Here is a 15,089-nt window from a genome sequence, read left to right as displayed (position 1 = left end):
TTGCCTCTTGCCTTCCCCATGCCCCACAGTCTGTCCTGGCTCTGCCACAAATGCACCCCAAGGGTGGGGGGTGGAGATGGGTGTCCACCCGGGGATCCCACCCTCATCCCTAGTGGCCAGTGTTCCAGGAAAAGGGGAGCTGCAGGGAGGTGGGGGCAAAACAGAGCCCCTGGTCTCGAGCAGTGGGAGCCACACAGCTGTGCATCTGCATCCTTTTTCTCCCTGCACCCCCAACCCCAGCTGTCAACAGTTCTGACTGGGTGATCACATTTCCCAGTTCTGCCAGCTTCTGCTAGTGCTACCAGTCCATCTTGTCTCCTTGTCCTCCCCAAGAATTTGCCAAGTTGCCCAGAAGTATGTAGGAGGGAAGTAGGGAGTCCATCCATGTATATAGCCTTTAGGACCCTATCAAAGTCCCCAACAACACCCCCACCCCAGATCAGACACCTTTCTGGAGGCACCTGCTTTGTTTTCTGTCCAGGCTCTGAGAAGCCACATGTCCCAGAACTCCTTCACCCAGCGCCCTGGCCTAGGGTTTTGGTGAATGGGGAGTCAAGGCTGGTTGTTCACAATGGGAAGGGTTTGACCCTGGAGAAAGGGAGAATCAGGGTGGTTCTGCATTATTAGAGCATTGTTCCCCTTGGGTGAGATCCCCTGGTTCTGGCTAGGGAACCCCTGTGCTCCAGCTAGTACATTGCCCAGATGAGAAACCAACAAACTCAGGAGAGACACTGCTCTGAATCTGTGTGTGTGTGTGTGTGTGTGTGTGTGTGTGTGTGTGTGTGTGTGTGTGTGAGAGAGAGAGAGAGAGAGAGAGAGAGAGAGAGAGAGAGCGATCATCTTTCTCATTGTACAGTCACCATGTCTAAAAAGAGCAAAAGCATTTTATTTGTGTGTATTTGTTATTCTTTTTCAATTAATGCCCAGTATGAGCCCAGCCATAATTTTGTTTTCTCTTTCACCGTTTCTTGGCTCCTTTAGAGAAGGTTTCAGTAGATGTTCCTTTCCACCTTTTTCTTCTTCTTTCCTGCAGCCCACAGTAGCTGCTGGACCTGTGTGGGTCTCCCCTAGGAGTCCTGTGTGAACCACAGACCAGAGTGGACAACTATTCTTCTGTCTTCAGCCAGAAGGCTCATGAGGCTACTGTGATCACAACCGCACTCTTCCAGCCAGACAGTCTGCTCTGGTGTGTATAGTTGGAGCTAATTCAAGGTTGGAAATGAGTCTGCCAAACATAAATAGGGAATGAGATGGGAGGTAGTAGGGCAGGAGCTGTGAATCTAGGAGGGTCTGGGAAGTGACGAACGGTGTGACATAGCAGATGGTTCACCACGACTGAGGATGAGAGGGGAATCTTACCCAGGGTATTGATGGTGTACGTGGGCATCTGGGCAGGGGGCTCTGGGCCTCCAATGGTGGCATAGATTCCCTCTAGAGACAGTGCACTGGTGGGTAGTCCTCCCTGGATTCCTGCAGACACCAATCTGTGTTCCTCCTGGGCTGTTTATAGCTGGGCAATGGTAGGCAAGTGTGTTCCCCCTGCTGGAGCCTACTTGGGATCAGGACATGGCAGTTAGCTTGGGCTTTCTGAATGCCATTTTCTGTAACCTGCTGTAGGCTGTCTGGAAGGAAAAGGGGACCACTGACTTTAGAACCCTTTAAGTTTGATTGGGACAAGTTGAAATGGCAGCTTTTCCAGAGTTTTTTCTTGAAGCTGGCAATTTCTACTAATGCTTGGGATACTGGGTCAAATGAGATGGACCATTTCAGCCACCAAACAATGACATTCAAGCAGCACAAGCAGAGTTCCTGAGCCAAATGGTCTCCTGCAATGAACGTCGTGCCTTGACTGCTTTTCTCCGGCAGCTGCCGATTCTCCTCCGGCTCTCTCTAGAGTGATCACTACAGTCGAGGATGTTGTGGGGAGCAGAGATTGTGCCCTTGCCATCTGCAGCCTGATCGCTGTGAGCAGAGACAATTCCCAGAACCTGTACTGGACTGTGGGAGATTCAGAGACCCAGGATGCCTCAGGGATCCTTTTCTGCAACATGAAAATTGGGGGCCGGTTATGGTGGACCATCCTGTCTGGCCCTAGGGAGTGCAGAGGAGGACCCTTGAGCTAGGCTTTCACCTCACGACAACCTTGTTCACAGCTGAGTGGGGAATGGAGTGCCACACAGCTGGTCAGTTGCTGGACAGAGATCGTTGAGAAGATAGGCATCCCAGAGGCCCCAGAATACAGTGAGTACATCATGGCTCATGTCCTTGGAACCAAAACAGTTAAGTGCGGTGGCACCAGAAGGGTGGGAAGAGGGAGGAGGGAGAACTGTGGGAGAGTTACGTCAGGCTTTTCCCCCACCCAGGATGCTTACCTGAGTTGGATGGGACTTTTCTATAGTATTGTCATAGACAGATGCGCATCTATTTATCTAACAAAACATTACAGTGTGTGCCAGTTCTGGGCGGGGGGAGAGAGTGGGGGGTCATACACGATGAAAGGTTCCAGTGCTGGTTCCACAACACATGAAGAAATCTTGGTTTGAGCTGGATGCTGGTGCCTCACACCTGTCATCCTAGCTACTTAGGAGGCTGAGATAGGAGGATTGAGGCTTAAGGCCCAGGCAGAAAAGCCTGTAAGACTCTTATCTCCAACTGACTACCAAAAAGAAAATGCCAGAAGTGGATGAGTAGCTCAAGCTGTAGACTGTTGGCCTTGAGTAAAAAGGCTCAGGGACAGCACCCAGGCTCTGAGTTCATGCCCAGGAGTGACACAATGAAAGGAAAGAGAAAGAGAGGAGGGAAGGATGGAGGGAGAAAAGGAGGAAAGGAAGGAAGAAGGGAGCATGCAAGCCTTGATTTGGAGTCCCTGGATCAAGGGAGCCAACCATTCACAATCTCTGTGGGGACAGTTTCAGAGCCTAAAGCTAGTGTGTAGGACCAAGCCACTGACCCATTCATGACATCAGCAACTTCATGACATCCAAATCTGAGTGGTCGCTGACTGCAGAGGGAAGCAGCCTCGGGTAGACCCTAGGGCTCAGGGTGGGTCATAGAGTTTCAATCTCCCCTGATTCACGGAGTTTATTTTCTGGTCAGATAAGAAGAAACTGTCCAAAGTCTAGGGAGGTATAGGGTGAGGGAGGGGCAAGACGGGGGTAGCAAGGGATAAACAGGAAGATCAAGAGGGAGGACAATCCAGATCCAGTGAGTCAGGCTATTGGAGCCAGGACCTCAACTGATAACCTAGACCATCAGTGATAGAATCTTCAACCCAGCCACATGGCTATTAAAAGTCCTGGCACTCTGGGTTCACTGTTGACAACCTGGCTGTCATCCACTGCAGGATGCCTGTGCAGTACATCTGTGGGGACTGGGACTTTTGCTGGCTCAATCTGAAGATGACACCCCCAGTGTTCATTCCTCGACCAGAGACAGAGTTAAGCTTGCTACTGGAACAGGACACTCAGGGAATGAGGGCGAGAGTCAGAACTGTGTTGCCCCCAGACTTCATCTAGGGGACTCTAGGGCCCTGTGACTGCCATCTTCAGAGGTAGAGGTGGGTCTCTTTGCTAGCTCAGCCTTTAGTCTAGATGGCAGATGTGGGAGGGGCCGACTGAAGGTGAGGCTAGTGGGAAAACAGGAGGCACTGGGCTGGGAGCAGGGTTGTTTCTTTGAGGATACTCACAACCCAGGAACATTCCTAAATGGATCAGCCGTTTTCTCCTTCCCGAGATAGAAGGACCTAGAGCCCTCTAATCTCCAACCCTTGGCTGAGAAATTCATTCATTTCCGTATGCTTTGTTTGGATAACTAGATCTCACCTGACTGCCCACTGTCAAGACAGGAAAGTGAGAGATCTTGAGTCCTTGATGAGGTCATGGGATCCTCAGTATGAGATTGTACTTGAACGGCCTGACTTGGTGCGTGGTCAGTCCCATCTAAGACTGCCATGACCTAGGACATAGAATCTAGAGACTCAGAGCAGGATGAGTATTATGTGTGAGCTTTGAGCTCCCGTGTGCTCACCTGCTTCCTTTTCTTGGGTGGGTTTATGCTAGAAAAATCTTAAAACTAGGGCCTGGGTCCCATCCCTTGTTTCATGCTCAAAGCTAGCACTCTACCATTTGAGCCACAGCTACACTTGCAACATATTTGGGTGTTTAATTGGAGATAAGAGTTCTGAATGACTTTGCTGCCAAGGGTTGCATCCAACTGCAGTCTTCAGATCTCAGTCTCCTGAGGGGATAGGATTACAGGCATAGAAAAGCATCATTGGCCGGGTGCCAGTGGCTCATGGCTGTCATCCTAAGTACTCAGGAGCTGAATCTTAGGATCACGGGTAAAAGCCAGCTTGGGCAGGAAAGACCCTCAGACTCTTCTCTCCAATAAAGCAACAGAAAACCGGAAATGGTGCTGTGGCTCAAGTAGTAGAGTGCTGGACTTGAGCTGAACAGCCCAGGGATAGCACCCAGGCTCAGAGTTCAAGCCCCACAACCAACAAAAAGAAAGAAAGTAAAACATCTTTGCCTACAAAGGACAGTGGAGGTGTGTTTGTATGTATGTGTGTGTGTGTGTATGTGTGTGTGTGTGTGTGTGTGTGTGTGTGTGTGTGTGTGTGTGTGTGTGAGGGGTGATGGTGGTAGACATTTAGCGCCTTGCTCAGTCATCAGTTTAGATGGATTGTCCCAAACTCTTAGTTCACGGCAGCTGATTCTTGACCACAGGTGAAGCTCTGGGTTGGATGTCGACCATCGGACCTCAGTCTCCTCATGGGACAGTTGTGAGTAAATAAGGGACTAATACAGAAGGATCTCTGGAGCAGGGCCAGGCACAGAGGGAGCAGGTGTCAGATACAGTTGTCAAAAATTCTGTGAGCATATGACAGGAAGTTGCCGGGGAAGAGCTCAGATGGGGTCTGCTATTAATCATGCAACAGGTGTGGGATAATGAAACAAAACATGGCTGTCTTTCATCATTACCCTGTCTCCATGAGGAAGGGATCCTTCATTCTATTCATTTTTCCAGCTGGGGAAAATGAGTCATGGAGAAGCCAGGTGACCTACTCATGACCTCTAGCTGACAAGAATCTTGGCCTGATTTCTCTGCCATGCTTCCTAGAACAGTGGGTGTTATTCAGTCCACTTCTTGTGGTGGGAAGTCCACTTCTTGTCATTTGTGGGGATTGAATTCTGGGCCTGGATGCTATCCCTGAGCTCCTCAGAACAAGGCTAGTACTCTTCCCCCTGAGCCACAGCATCACTTCTGGTTTTCTGTTGGTTCTTTGAGGAAAAAAGTCTCACAGACATTCCTCCCGAGCCAGCTATGAACCACGATCTTCACATCTCACCCTCCTGTGTAGGTAGGATTATAGGTCTGAGCCACCAGCACCTGGCTTAAGTGTAATACTGAACCTCTGCCTCTCTCTCTCTCTCTCTCTCCCTCTCTCTCTCTCTCTCTCTCTCTCTCTCTCTCTCTCTCTCTCTCTCTCTCTCTCTCTCTCTCTCTCTCTCTCTCTCTCTCTCTTTCCCTCTCTCTTTGTCTCTCTCAGGAATTGGTTGAATGAGTGCTGGAGGAGGTGTCCCAGCATCCCCATGTGGCTGGAACCCAAGGTGGCCCTCTCATTCTGGAGGTGGGCTGTGGGTCAAGAGCTGTTTTGCTCAGCCTGTTGAACCAGCCCCATGAGGTAAGCCCCTCTGTGCCCTGGCTAGACAGTGATGGTTATTCATTGTCCATCCCATTAGTCCTTCCCCACATCACTCTGCTACACCGTTGAAGGAAAGTGGATGAGAAGGTGTCATCTTGTCCCCTGCCCAGCACAATCCAGGGACTCTGACCTATACCCCCACCTATCTGACAAGACCCTGGATATAAGACAATAAAAACACTCCATGTGTAATACCCTTTGCTGGAGAGTTTCCTTTCGGTTAGAGTGGCGGGGTTCAGAGGAAAGACCCAAGACCTGACACCTCCCATTGTACATTTGTTCTTGTGACAGAGCCAAGTCATTGCTGTGGATAAGGACAAAGCCTCCATCAGACTGACCCAGAACAATGCTCAAAGATTGGTAGGTTGTTGAAGTATCAAACCCACTCATGTCTGTTTCCTACTTCCAGCAAGGAGGTTTAGTATGGGTGGCCCGGCCCTGGGCCTAAGGGATTATAAATGGATGGTGGCGGTCAGGAGCTCATGGCTCCCACCCATCATCCTGGCTCTTCGGGAGGCTGAGGTCTGATGGTTGTGACTCAGAGCAGCCCCGGAAGGAAATTCCAGGAGATTCTTATCTCCCATAAACCACCTCCCTCCCCAAACCCACACACAAATAAGCCAGATGTGGTGCTGTGGCCCAACTGGTAGAGCCTCAGCCTTAACAAAAGAAGCTAAGGGATAACACCCAGGCCCTGAATCCAAGCCCTAGGACTAACACAATCATAAAATAAATGAATAGTGTACACCTTTTAGCTGACTACCAAGAAAGATGTATTCAGTTTTCTGGCTGGTACATTCAGCCAAAGGAAAGGGGATACCTTTGATGTTCTCCCAACCCTCTCCTTCTCTCCTTTATCTGTCCAGGCTTAGGTTGCAGGACAGAATTCAGATCATAGCCTTGGATGTAGATCCTGGATGCACTCCCTGCTGGGAGGATGAGGCCCCACAGAGATGAGGGTAAGGACCCCAACACTCACACACACAAACACACAAACATCCGTAAGGCAACTCAGACTAGCCTTTTCCAAAGACACTTTATCTCCTTGGATTAACTGACCCAGGAGAGGAATTTGATCCCCTGTAACTGATTATTTTAACTTGGGCTTGCTAGTTGATAGGATATGAATGTGAGCCAACAAAAACCAAAAAGCTTTTGGTGCCGGTCACCTGGGGTTCAGGCTCAGGCCTGTTATCCTGGCTACTTGGGAGGCTGAGATCTGAGCATCACAGTTTGAAGCAAGCCATAAGCTGGAAAGCCCATGAAAATCTACTCTCCAGGAACCACCAAAAAACCAGAAGTGGAGCTTTCGCTCAAGTGGTAGAGCACCAGCCTTGAGCAATAAAACTCAGAGAGACAGTTCCCAGATCCTCAGTTCAAGCTCACACAAAGAAATGGTCCTGTCTAGTTGCCCACAGATTGCCCAGGCCTCGCTCCCCCTCTCACTGAGTGTGATACAACACCTGCCCCTGGGTGGTGTATCAGGGCTTTCAGAAATCCTGTGGTGGAATCCAGGACTTCCTCTTTGTGCACTCTCAACCCACACTGGCTGGAAGGCAGAGCTTAACAAGTCTGGCAGGCTGCAGAGTGGAGAGTCTCCAGCTATGCCAAGGTGATCAGAAAGGGCTTCTTGGAGACAACATAGCAGAGCATGTTCATTTCCAGCCAGGGCTGCTGGTGAGAGACTTGGTATAGATGTGCGAGACTGTCCCAAGACAGGCCTGAGGGGTCACAGAAGAACAGCTATCCAGGGGTGGCATTGCATCATAGAGGTAGAGGGCTCGCCTAGCACACAGGAAAGCATGGGTTCGATTCCTAAGTCCTGCATACACAGTAAAAGCTGGAAGTGGCACTGTGGCTCAGGTGAAAGAGCACTCCTCTGGAGACAAAGAAAGTCAGGCACAGTACCGGGGCCCTGTGGTCAGGCCCCAGGGCTGTCACCATAAAGCAGTTCTCCCAGGGACCTTGGTGACAGGTGGATGGCTATGCCCTGAAGCTCTTAGTAGATCCATCCGTGCTCTGTGTTTCTTTTGACAGAGGAGAGCTGGACACTCCTGCCCTGTGCACCCCTGTACCCAGTTTTCAGCAAGCCTCCCAAGGTCTTCCACCAGGACATGGAGCAGTTGGCCCCGGAAGTCCTCAGGTATTGGTTTGGTGGGGCAGGGGGACATAGGGCAGGCCCCAGAACTTCTTGTGGGTCTGATCTGCCCTGGAAGACCAGGCAATCAGGAGGAGGCAGATGGGAGCTTAGAGGGGATTAGTGATGTGGAGTGGGCTCTTTAATCCCCATGGCCCCACCCAAATTCTAGCCTCCCTTTGCTGTCTCTGAAGGAGGTAGAGGGGTGTCTAGGAGGTATCTTCTAGAGGAGGAGTAGGTGGAAATTCTGAAGGACTAGACACCTTGAGCCATGAGCCGCTGGCTCATACCTTTCATCCCATACCTGTCATCCTGGCCACTCAGGAGTCTGAGATGCAGTGGATCTCATTTCCCAGCCCTGGCACGAAAGTCCCTCCAGAGCCTCATCTCCAATCTCCAACCAGAAGTGGCACTGTGGCTCAAGTGGCAGAACAATGGCCTTGAAGAAAATTAGACATCAGGGACAGTACCCAAGCCCTGAGTTCAAGGCTCTCAACCAAAAAACAAAAACAAAAACAAAAACAAAAACAAAAACAAAAAACCAAACAAGAAAGAAAGATACCCCTTCCTTGCTTGCAAGAGATAGTGAAGTATTGGGGTGGTTGAGGTTGTGAGACCAGATGCTGGCCTCACAGTACAGACATTTCTAATAACTCCCCAGGTTTACCCCAGTGTGAAGCCAACACAGGGTGGGTGGTGCCTTACCAAGAACTCCAGAGGTCGTGGCCTGTGGCAGGCAGGGAGTGGGTGAATGGGAGCAGGGGTGGGATGGTAGTGTCAATTATATGCTCTCCATCCATGGAAGAAGGTTTTGGATGCTGGTGACCAAGTCTGAAGTGTAGGGTTACATTTGGTTTGTGTCTTGATGAGTTGGGTTTTCCCTTGGTATAAGAAGGTGGCTGCAGAGGAGGCTACAATGTTTGATAAGAAATGTACTCCTTATCTTGCCCATGTAATTGTAACCCCTCTTTATAGTATTTTCTTTGTTTTTATTGTAAGGATACTATACAAAGGGTTACAGGTACATGAGTGAGGTAATGAGTACACTTCCTCTTGAACATTGTCTTTATAGTATTTTCACAATAAAAAAAGAAAGAAAGAAAAGATCTGAAGAAAAAAAAGAAGTTGGGTGTAGCCGGGCGCTGGCAGTGGCTCACAACTGTCATCCAAGCTACTCAGGAGGCTGAGATCTGAGGATCACGGATCAAAGCCAGCTTGGGCAGGAATGTCTATGAGACTTTATCCTCTATGAACCACCAGAAAATAGGATGTGGTGCCTGTGGCTCCAGTAGTAGAGCGCACACCTTCATCTGAAGAGCTGAGACCCTGCTGGCAGGCCCAAAGTTCAAACCCTATAACCTACAACCAAACAAAAGGTAGCTGAATTTTCTGCATAACAATGTGTACAGTAGAAATGCCATGATGTGTTGTGAACCATTCCAGACATGTGAGAGGCTCTGAGTTTTGTCTACAGTTGGTCTGATGATGGTAGTGCTATCATCTCTGGGGTGGAATAGTCACGGTGCTCAGGGACTGCTGAGGCTTTGGGCTACCACTGGGTGTATCTGTGTGTTCGTGTGTCTTTTGTCTGTGTGTGTCTGTGTCTGGGTGTTTGGATGTAGAAGACCTGGGCCTTGAACTCAGGGTCTAGGTGAAGTTCCTATGCTTCTGTGCTCAAAGGTAGTGCTCTAACACTTGAGCTGCAGCTCCATTTCTGGCTATTTGGTGGTTTATTGGAGATAAGAGTCTCTCAGATATTTCTGTGCTGACTGGCTTTGACCTCAGCCTCCTGAGTAGCTAGGATGACAGGTGTGAGACACCTGTGCCATATTTGTGTGTGAGTGTATGTGTGTGTGTGTGTTTGTTTTCCTCATCTTTCTCTGTCCCCTTCCTGGGTGCCTTTCTGCCTCTTTCTGACCTTGGATGGTGCCCCCTCCACACCAACTTTGTCTTTATCCTCCTATCAGGGTCTACAATGAGTCCTAAATTGCCAGAGACCTGAGTTCAAGCTTTTCTTTGGGGCCCAAGTCCAGCTGTCCAAATCTTTGGCCTCCTGCAGGGGATTCTGGGTCAACTGGTCCAGCTGCAATAAAGCCTTGCCTGTCTGTGGGTGGGGAACTCAGACATGGGATGTCCTTCCCTTTTCCTCAGCTAGACCTCTGGCTGCATGTCCCTCTCAGCAGGCTGGCAGTGAGTGGGGGAAGGGGGTTGCCGGTGGCTCTGGCCAACTCCAGCTTGATAGCGGACTGAAGGCCACCCAAGCAAGGAGGATTCCAGGCTACATTGGAGGTGAGGCCAAGGTGGCTTGGAAATATCTATTGTTGTCTAGGAAATGTCAACATACTTTATCGCAGGCAAGTCTATCTTCCAGCCCCAGCTGGGCCTCTCCAATCCTTCTAGAGAATTCTGGATGCCCAGAATACAGAGGCACAGACTTTAGATTCAAGGGCCAGGGAATTGGGGGAGGAGAGACTGGTATGGCCAATACCTCAATGTTCTGGGGCATTAGCCTTGACCTGGGTATGCCCCCCTTGTGTACATTCACTTCTTAACCCAGAGCTGGCCAGAAACTGGCCACTTGTGGTGCTGTGGAAGTGGCAGGAGTGGAAGTGAGATCTAGGATGACCAACATCTGGATTTATGGCCTGAGGGAAGGAGGGGGACAAAAGGTTTCTTAAAAAAAACTCTTACAGCTGGAACTCAGGGCCTAGGCACTGAGCTTCCTTTGCTGAAATCTAACATGTTACCACTTGAACCACAGCTCACATTTCATCTTTTTTAGTAGTTTAGTGGAGATAAGATTTTCACAATCTTTTCAGCCTGGGCTGGCTTCAAGCTGCCATATTAACAGCTCAGCCTCGTAAGTAGTTAGGATTGCTGGTATGAGTCAACCGGCACCTGGTAGGGTTGTTAGTGTGTGTGTGTGTGTGTGTGTGTGTGTGTGTGTGTGTGTGTTTACTAGAGCTTGAACACAGAGCCTAGGTGGTATCCTTTAGCTTGTTTGCACAAGGTTGGTGCTCTACCACTTGAACTACAGTACCTCTGCTTTTTGGTGATTCATTGGAGATAAGAGTCTGCCCAGGCTAGCTTTGAATCTTGCTTGATCCTCATGTGTCAGCCTTGAGTAGCTAGGATTATAGGCATGAGCCACTGGCATCCAGCTTCAAGGATGTCTCTTCATACTGTCTTTTGTTCTAACAGCTGTCTACTTGCCCTGGCCTAGATCTCTGATCTCTACATCAGCTCCCAGCAGCCCTTGACTGTGTGGAGAACATAAAGCTCAAACCTGTCAAGCATCCTATTTCTATGTCTTCAGGGCAGGGTACGTTTCTTCTGAAGCCTGGAGGAGTAGAAGGAGGAGAAGGAAGGTTAGCTGTACATTGTGCTAAGCTGGGAGAGTGGTACACTGTCTTAGCCAAGAAGGAAAGTGTGGCCAGATGTTAATAGCTCATGCTCTCATATTCTTAGCTCCTTAGGAGGCTGAGATCTAAGGATTGGCATTCAGAGGCATCCCAGCTCACTTTTCTTGTTTTTTTTTTTTTTTTTTTTTTGTATCAGTAGGATCTTTTTTTTTATTGTGAAAATACTGTACAGAGGGGTTACAATTCCATGGGCAAGATAATGAGTATATTTCTTATCACCAGCTCACTTTTCTAAAGTGTGTGAGACTCCTCTTCCAATAACCACCTGAAAGTTGGAAGAAAAGCTGTGGCTCAAGTGGTAGAGTTGCTAGCCTTGAATGAAAAAAGTGAGGGACAGGGCCCGGGTCCTGAGTTCAAGCCCTAGTACCAAGATGTGCGTGTGAACACACACACACACACACACACACACACACACACACACACACACACACACACACAGGAAGGTGGTAATGATCAGCTGAGCTAGAACTGGGGGCAGTCTAGAGGCACATTCATAGTGAACTCTCGACACGTAAGTTATTTCTCCCCAACTCCTTCTTGGGCTGAGGGGTCTGGGCCATGGCAGTAAGTTCCATGGAACCTGCGCCTCCATCCATGCATAGGGTACAGGACCAAGGGAATAACACGATGGATGCTCGTTTATACTCCGTGCATGATTGCAGACCTTCATCTGCCACTGAACATTGGTGAGGAAAGCAGTGCTCTGAGCCCTGGGACTCCTGGGATAGCCACTGCTACCAGCAGCAGCCAGCCAGCTGTGGATTCCTGATCCTACGAATCTTTCATGAGCCCAACTCAACACCCACTCAAGGTGTGCCTGTCAAATTTGCCCCGGTGAGTAGGCAATACCTGCTGTGCCATCTTGCAGCTCTTGCCCCTCCTGGCCCAGAAACATGGTCTGAAATGCTGATTTACTGCTCAAATCCACACTGCACCCATGACAGATGCCACTCTGATGTCATTCTGGCCGATGTCCTCCGTGCCCCAAGGCTAGACCCTTCTCTGAAACTCTGGCCTACTCTGTAGGCAAAGGCTCCCAAAGAGGCTGCTTTCAAGACTTGGAGGACATCTAGATATTGGGAGACACTAAGGGGCCCACTGGAAATTACTCTGCCTAGAGCTACAGAGTAAGGTTCAAGCAGGCCCGGTGTTGGTCATAGGGCTTGACTTGTGGGCCTGGGCACCGTCCCTTCAGCTCTTCAGCTTACCACTTGAGCCACAGTACCACTTCCAGTTTTCTTGTAGTTCACTGGAGATCAGAGTCTCCCGGCCTTTCTTGCCTGGGCTGGCTTTCAACCATAATCCTCAGATCTCAGTCTCCTGAAGAGCTAGGAGGATAGGCATGAGCCACCAGCACTCAACTGGATTGGACTTTCACCACAGTGAACTAGGAACTCCTGAAATCTTTTCTTTATTTTTTATGTGCCAGTACTGGGGCTTGAACTTAGGGTCTAAGCTCTGGTCTCTTTAATTTTTGTCTCAAGCCTGGCACTCTACCACTTGAGCCACACCTCCATTTCTGGCTTTTGGTAGTTCACTGGCAAGAAGAGTCTCACTAACTTTCCTCTCCTGAGCTGGCTTTGACCCACAACTTCTGATCTCAGTCTTTTTAGCAGCTAGGGTTTACAGGGATTGAGCCACCAGTGGCATTGGGCTAGAAGCTTTTCTTAAGCAAGTGTTCTTCCCTGCATTTGCCCTGAGTCCTCCATGTAAAGGAGGCCTGAGAGTCAGGAGCTGTGAAAAATAGGCTTCCAGCCACAGGAAATACTTGGGGTCCATGGTGAAAAGTCAAGCTAATCTTCCCTCTGGGCCCCATTCTGGGACCTCCACCCTCTGCCCTCCCTGTGACTCAAGTACAAACCTTTATGCAGCCTTGAATATCCTGCCGGACTTGTCTGAAGCCACAGAACCTTCATTCCACCCACACCACCTTTTCTACACCACACCTCAGGAAACTTTGTGCAGTGTTGTACCTTCTGCCTGAGGTTCTCTATCCTGTTCCACATCTTAGAACTCCTGTGGAATTTTGGCACTGGTTATATCACCTCCAGGAGCAAGTCTTTCTTTCTCCCTCTTTTTTTTTAATATTGAGTTGCTAGAGATGGAACTTGTGCAGGCTGACTGACAAATGCTCTAGCTTGGTGTGTGTGTATGTGTGTTTGTGTGTTTGTGTATTTGTGTGTTTGTGCCAGTCCTGGGGTTTGAATTCATGGCCTGGATGCTATCCCTGAGGTTTTGTGCTCAAGGCTAGCACTCTATTACTTGAACCACAGCTCTACTTCTGTCTTTTTGGGTGTTTATTTGGAGAAAAGTGTCTCATATAGACTTTCCTGCTTGGAATTGTGATCCTCAGATCTTAGCCTCCTGATTAGCTAAGATTACAGGGGTGAGCTACCAGCAACTGTCCTCTACCCTACCTCTGACCTCTATCCTTGGCCCTCCTATGAGTAGGAGAAGAATGTGTTTCACCAGGCTCACTTTTTTGCCAGTCTTGGGGCTTGAACTCAGAGTCTGGGCATGTTCCTGAATTTCTTTTGGTCAAGGCCAGCACTCTTATCACTTAAGCCATAGTGCCACTTTTGGCTTTTTCTGTTTCTGTGATACTGAGGAATCGAACCCAGGGCTTCATGCATGCTAGGTAAACAGTACCACTAAGCCACATTCACAGCCCAAGGCTCACTTCTGACAGTAACTATGAGGGTGGGATTTATTGACTTACCCCTTTTTGGTGCAGAAATCGCTGGCTATTTCATATCTTTGCCAAGATTTGTGACCAGCCTATGACTCAGCAATGAGGATGATGAATGAGGGATAGCCACCAGGCCCCAGAGGAGTAGGCTCACATATCCTACAGAGGGATAGAGAATATGGAGCCAGAACCTTTGACAACTCCTACAGCCTAGGAACTGTGATCTCCCTGGTGGCAGTGGCTGGCTGCTAGGTGGCCCGATGGGACATCTCAGCCAGAACATAAGGCAACTGTTGCACAGCCCAGGCAATGCTGGCCGGGCTTTAGTTATTAAATGGCAGAGAAGGATGCTTTGTTCAAGCTGCTGGCTCAGACTTAGGACTCTCTGAGGACTTGCCCAGGTTAGGGGGATGGACATGGGCAACCTGCTGAATGCCCATCATCCATACATCATCCATCCATACACAGAGACGTGGAGTTATTGCCTCCTTTTTTGGGGTGGGGGTGAGGCAGGTCCAGGGTTGTTGTACTATGAGCCTAGGCCCTGTTCCTGAGCTCCTTTTGCTCAAGAATAGCACTCTGCCCTTGATCCACGGCCCCACTCATAAGCTTTTTTCTCCCTATGATCTGTTAGAAAGAAGATTGTTTTGGACTTTCCTGCCTCAGATGAATTCAAATTGGCATTCTCTACATCTCAGACTCAGGAGGAGTTAGGGTTATAGGCAGGAGCCACTGTCACCTGGCTTTCTTTTCTTCTTGTTGTTCTTTTGTTTTAATCATGACAATCTGAAATCTTCATGGTGTCATTCCAATGGTTTGCATTCAAAGTAATCTACCCAGGCCTGGGATTCAAATGCTATGACTACCACCCACAAATGGAGGGAGATCCTGATGAACTAATTCCTGTTCATGTGAATGCTAATGGAATGTTATAAAAGTAATCATTGAATTTGCAGTTAATTTATGATTCTATTTTAGAATGCCACACAAAAATTATTGGATTCATATCTTCCATTCTAGCACCATGGTATGATTAAGGATATTGACTAATTTTTTTTTTTTGGTCCGTTCATGGGGCCTGATCTCTGGGCCTAGGCACTGTCCCTCAGCTCTTCAGCTCAAGGCTAGCGCTCTACC

The 15,089-nt window shown here is 49.0% G+C and overlaps 1 long non-coding RNA gene across 1 annotated transcript; it reads left to right on the top strand.

Annotated features, from left to right (window-relative positions):
* Window positions 1–5,995: 5,995 nt before the first annotated feature.
* On the top strand, window positions 5,996–12,012 carry LOC138828841 (uncharacterized). Its single transcript, XR_011372386.1, has 4 exons — window positions 5,996–6,064; window positions 6,571–6,663; window positions 7,742–7,847; window positions 11,926–12,012. It is a non-coding gene; the product is annotated as an uncharacterized lncRNA (long non-coding RNA).
* The last annotated feature ends 3,077 nt before the right edge of the window (window positions 12,013–15,089 follow it).

Source organism: Dipodomys merriami, unplaced genomic scaffold (assembly GCF_024711535.1).
Source record: "Dipodomys merriami isolate MVZ:Mamm:240054 unplaced genomic scaffold, mDipMer1.0.p SCAF_1655, whole genome shotgun sequence".
NCBI lineage: Eukaryota > Metazoa > Chordata > Mammalia > Rodentia > Heteromyidae > Dipodomys > Dipodomys merriami.
The sequence above is the reverse complement of the archived record's forward strand: the minus strand, read 5'-3'. Positions and strand labels throughout refer to the sequence as shown.